General features: G+C 39.4%; 1 protein-coding gene across 1 annotated transcript in view; it reads left to right on the top strand.

Moving 5' to 3' along the window:
- LOC139457469 (uncharacterized) overlaps window positions 1–1,381 on the top strand; it is a 17,238-nt gene extending 15,857 nt beyond the window's left edge. Inside the window, exon 8 of the mRNA XM_071238858.1 lies at window positions 596–1,381. The gene's annotated coding sequence lies outside the window, so the exon portion shown is untranslated. The remainder of the gene's footprint in view (window positions 1–595) is intronic.
- The last annotated feature ends 4,619 nt before the right edge of the window (window positions 1,382–6,000 follow it).

The following is a 6,000-nucleotide window of genomic DNA, read 5'->3' as shown; positions in this document are numbered from 1 at the left end:
ACCTTTAGACCACGGAGGCGGTCCGACGAATAATGAGCACGGTACAGATGCTATATTAGGATTAACAGTAACAACAATTGCACACATCAGAGAGATTCTCGTGAGTAACTTAAACAATGACAACAGAAGGATGATACTGAAACAACGTAATGGATGGAGAACACATGGAGAGGAAGCCAATGAGACGGGAAGCCAAATGAACAGGGTCACGTGTACAAATGCTGGCTGATTATTGCTTGATGTGCTTGCTGTAGGCGGGTGGGATGACACAGCATTGATCTCTGTTCATCTATGGCTTGTGGCGGCGAATGTAGACTGTTAGTTTGCTTTTAGTGATGATGATGTTGTTATCTATGAATTATCGCTAATTTGTCACCCGTCAACTTCAAGTAATGCCTGTCAAACAACACGTTCTGATTACGCTACACTACCTCGTGTCTAAATGATCTGGAAGATGTACTATACAAGTACAAATATACTTATGCATGAGCATAAGAAATGTTATATTTCCAGAATAAGTAAATTTACGTTCATGTGTCATGTCTGCTGTAGGAAATCATGTTTAAGTATGTATTCTTCTTCTTTCATGTCCAAGGGAAATATGAAGATATCAAGAACAACGATGAACCATTATCAGTCAGAAGACAATAATGTACTGTATGAGTGGTAGTGTGTGTTGATTTAAACAATATTTATTTCCAAGAAAAAGGAATGGGATTGGTGAACAGGTTCAACCTTTTTAAACACCTCTCCTTACAAAGAACATTTAACAATTAATAAGAGTAAATTGTACACAAAATATAAATTTATATTAATTGTGAATACTGTTGCAAATATTATGATGATATACAAGTCACACACAAATACACAAATACACGCATACATATATCGGTACATAAACAAACAGCATACCAGCATATCACACATACTAACAACTATCTGATCGATGTAATCGTTATGGAGACATATTTAGATTTTAAATCTTTTTGATTTTGCAATGAACAAATGGACAGATTGTACAATAGCAAGGTTAGAATAAGTAGATGTTGTAGCATTTCCATATAATACTGAATCCAAGTCATATCCCTTTAGTGTGTGTTAGTGTTAGCGTTAGTGTTGTTACTCTAAAGCATAACCTTTGCGCTCTCTAATAACAATTGTTAAGACGTGTACGTTGATGTGATATTGGTGAGGTGAGGTGAAATTGGGTCTGTTTTATATTTCTCATATTTATTTCACAGAATCTTTGTCATAACACGTCATCAGTATTAATGTATAGTCAAGGGTAATTTGGTTATTTTTTTGCATAATAAACCACTTTTGTCGACTCTGAACGGGATGAAGTAAAACACTATATATTATGATATAAATATCAGTTACATCAGAGATTCAACGAGTCTGGAAATAACTGCCAGGGACTGATATGAAATTATGAAAGAAAAATTGTATTTGTTAATTAATCTTTGCTGTAGCATTTGCACTTACATAGTTCGGATCGTAACCTTTGGAGTAAAACTACATCTTTTTCTCTTATGTGAGGTGATGTGAAATGGGGTTGCACTTATATAGCGACGTGCATGTACGTGTGTGTGTGTTTGTGTGGCTGCTTGTACTAGTCCGGACTGATGCCGATTTATACTGCTAGCTCACTGAGATACCATGCCGCAGTTTAACATGAATACCCCACCTAGACGCAGGACTCCGATTAGTCCTTCTTTTAGCTCTTTAATGCCGAGTGCCAGGCAAGGTAACAACAAGTACCATCTTTTAACGTCTTGACGTTAAAGGTATGACGCGACCGGGGATCGAACCCCGGACCTTCCGCTCTCCGGGCGGACGCTCTACCATTAGACCACGAAGACGGTCTGTACTCGTTCGGAATAATGCCGATTTCATAATGCCAGCCGACTGAGATATCATCCTGCAGTTTAACATGAATATCCCACCTAGACGCAGGACTCCGATCAGTCCTTGTTTAAGCTCTTTAATGCCGAGTGCCTGGCAAGGTAACAACAAGTACCATATTTTAACGTGTTTTGGCATGACGAGGTCGGGGATCGAACCCCGGACCTTCTGCTCTCTGCGCTCTATTCCCAAAATTACGGAGGCGGTCCTGGTGAGAAATGAGGCTTAACGTGGCGTTCAAGGCTATAGGGATTAGCAGAAAGATATACCTTGCCACATATACAATATACGACGAGCAGATCAGTCCTCGTTTGGTCCCTTTAATGCTGAGAGACAGGCAGGGTAACATCAAGTTTTGTTTGTTTGTTGCTTAATGCCGCACTCAGCAATACTCCAGCTATGTGGCGGCAGTCTGTAAATGGTCATGACCTTCGATCCACGCAATTGAGATACGATGACACGCATCAACCAAGTCAGCGAGCCTGACCAATCGATCCCGGCCCGAAGTCACCAATTACGACAAGCATTGTGCCACTAGCCTCCCGAGCATAGTAGACGCTCTATACACTACACTAGGCTACACTACACCACGGTGACGGTCATTTAGACTGTCGTGTGGACAACAATCGTTTGGGCTTGTAAAAGTATTTTATTAGTATAGTACATATATAATATGTTATTCATTTATTTATTTATTTTTTAATTTATTATTATCATTATTATTATGATTATTATTATTTCACAATGGATACACTAAAGTCTTGTATTTTAATGTGTCTCATAAGCCCGGTGAGGCTGGATGTACAAGCTTTTGTTCTGAAATCATACAATGCCAAATGTTTTTACCTTGACGGCTTGTGCGTGTGACTCAAAAATATACATTTCTCTCTCTCTCTCTCTCTCTCTCTCTCTCTCTCTCTCTCTCTCTCTCTCTCTCTCTCTCTCTCTCTCTCTCTCTCTCTCTCTCTCTCTCTCTCTCTCTCTCGTCTTGTTCCACTTTATGGCTGTTGTGTGGGACTAATGGAATTATTGCTGCTTTCATTGTTATGTAATGTTGTTATCAGTTGCCACGACGTCAAGCAGTCAGTTTTCTTTTATTGAATGTTCTTTAATATATTTCAATCGCATTTTAGTAATTCCTTGTAAACAACGAGACAGTATGAATCATGAGTGATGCGAGCACCTTAGCATTGACTACCATACCACAGAATATGTGATAGGCCAATTATGAATTGTATGTCTGAATGTCCATTCGTTATAATATTATGTAGGTTGAATAAATAAATAATAATTAAAAGCTCATAATAATTAAAATGTCGTTTCTTATTTTGGTTTGAATAGAAATTGTTCAGGCTATTCCAGAAAATGTTTGATTAAGTCCCTAAACCCCGTGATCCGGTGTTGTGATGGGTTTGAATCCTATATATATATATATATATATATATATATATATATATATATATATATATATATATATATATATATGTTCCATGGTTTGCAGGCACCATGTCCGTGTTCGTGTGCAGACATTTACTTCCTCAGGTTCTGTTGGTTTGTTTGTTGCCACATCAACCCGATATGCCGTGATATACTGTTATACTGTTTAAAGCTACTCACTCCTACTGAAATGTCCCATTTGCCCTCGATGTTTTGGAATATCAATCAACGCAGCAACCACTACAGTAAACTACGTTTATAACGAACATGCTTATAACGAACTGACGGATATAACCACTAGGAAGTCAAATATTGTGTTCGTAACATCAAACTTTAACCAAAAGAAGAACGTGTTGTGTCATTGCATCAAGACTACAGACACTGCTGACATCATGATGACAATTAACATTAACGTTATTTATAAGAGAGGACCAACGTTCAAGGGGTATTTCAAATATAGGCAAAAATACGACGTGTCTCGTTATGCAAAGGAGACGAGTGCTACTTTCAAGGTTTGGATTCAGAGGCAACATTATTGCACTTCCATTCGGGATCCATCTTTGAAATTCGAATCTTAGTAGTGTCGTGATCCGTATCAAGAATCGCAGAATCGCCTGTTCCGTGATTAGGGAACTCCAAGCCTATTCCCGGTGTCGTCTTGGTGGCAAACGGAGAAGGTGGGTGAGTCAGGTTTAACATCGCTTTGAACAGTATTCCAGTTACATCACGGCGTTTTCCATTCTCGTGAAACCCACGAGCACGGGTATGGTGCTCACAAACCAGGAGACATAAATCAAAACCTACCTGTAGAAACTGCTCGATAGAATAATACCCCTAAAGAGTAATGTTTATGTGGACTTTGTAATTCTCCAACAGGTGCTGATGAGTTCCATTATGTATTCCTTTGTGAAGCCTTTGTTTATAAGAGATTGCGACGTATACCTGAGAAATATTCATTTATGCATTTAAATGTTTGATAACAACTACTTAGTTAAAAGTACCCGGAAACATCCTTTTCCGTAAAAGCGACTATGCTTGTCTTAAGAGGCGACTATGCTTGTTTTAAGAGGCGACTATGCTTGTTGTAAGAGGCGACTATCCTTGCCGTAAGAGGCGACTATCCTTGTCGCAAGAGGCGACTAACGGTATCGGTTGATCAGGCTCGCTGACTTGGTTGATGTTTGTCATTGCATCCCTAAAGCGTGGATCGATGCTCATGATATCAAATCACTGGATTGTCTGGTCCAGTTGAATTACCATAGAAAACAGAAATGTGGCTAACATTAGTGAGTGAGTGAGTATGGTTTTACGCCGCATTTAGCAATATTCCAGCAATGTCACGGCGGGGGACACCAGAAATGGGCTTCACACAATGGACCTATGTCGGGAATCGAACCCGGGTCTTCGGCGTGACGAGCGAAGGCTTTAACCACTAGGCTACCCGACCGCCCGCTCTCACTTGTGAATTCACATACAAACTACGTTTATAACGAACATGCTTATAACGAACTGACGGATATAACGAACTTATTTTTAGTCCCGGCCATTTGCTGTGTATATGCTGTATATACGCGTATAACGAACTACGATTATAACGAACTAAAATTAGTGGTCCCTTTGAGTTCGTTATAGCCGTACTTTACTGTATGTTTTTAAGTTGATCTGGAGGAATACTGGAATATCTTACGACAAAACTTGATGATTTCAAAATATAAATTAATTAGAGAGAGACAGTATTCCAAACTCGATATTTGTAAGAGAGAGAGAGTTCGGTTTAACGCCGCTTTTAACAGTATTCCAGTTATATCACGGCGTGTCAGCTTAATGTGGGAGGAAAGCCCGAAGTGATGCAGGTCTCAGACGTTTACCACTTCGGTGAAACCCACGAGCACGGGTATGGTGCTGACAAACCTAGAAACATAATCGGGGCGAACCGGGATTCGAACTCACAATCATAGGTTTCTGGCATGCCCAAGGGACGCAACTCTGCACAGCGAATCGCGGCGCCTTAGACGACTGGGTCACCCGTGCCCCCCGATATTTGTAAGACTGACATTGCAACAGACGAGGTGTCACGTTTGTAGTTGTTCAGCTTGGAAAGATCTTGGGTCAGCTACTGACACACTGTCTTCAAATGTACACAACACAGTTTCAAAGATTCAAAACATCAGTATGTGACCGAATTCAACCTCTGAACTGTGTTCTTCAGACAGATAAAGGTTTCTTTAAGAATTAGGAACGGATTGGGAGATATTATGAAACTACCTGCACGTTTTGGTAACATTTTGGTCACAGGTTGACGAAAATCACGTCCTGACACGAAAAGACAGGATTTAGACAATTAATTCTGTAGGAAGACTGTGCCCACTGACACCATACTTATGAACATTTATTAGTTTCAGCTTGAAACCCTGATCTAAGTACATTCCTCAAAACGAAAATGATAGTGGTGTTTCACGGCCATACTTTTCTATCTCCAAAATGAACTTGAAAGTGTCTGTATTCAGATAAAAATGCTCAATTCCAACAAGAAAGGGCAGAATACTTTCCTCATTTGACTATTTTACAATTGAACATTTTCAATAATAGTAAATGAAAAGTATTATCGTTGCAAACTATCAAAATATACTGACATTTTGCATCACTAATTATCCATCT

Source organism: Haliotis cracherodii, unplaced genomic scaffold (genome assembly GCF_022045235.1).
Source record: "Haliotis cracherodii isolate W230 unplaced genomic scaffold, xgHalCrac1.p SCAF_12, whole genome shotgun sequence".
Lineage (NCBI taxonomy): Eukaryota > Metazoa > Mollusca > Gastropoda > Lepetellida > Haliotidae > Haliotis > Haliotis cracherodii.
Note: the sequence above shows the minus strand (reverse complement) of the source record. Positions and strands in the feature narration are given on the sequence as shown.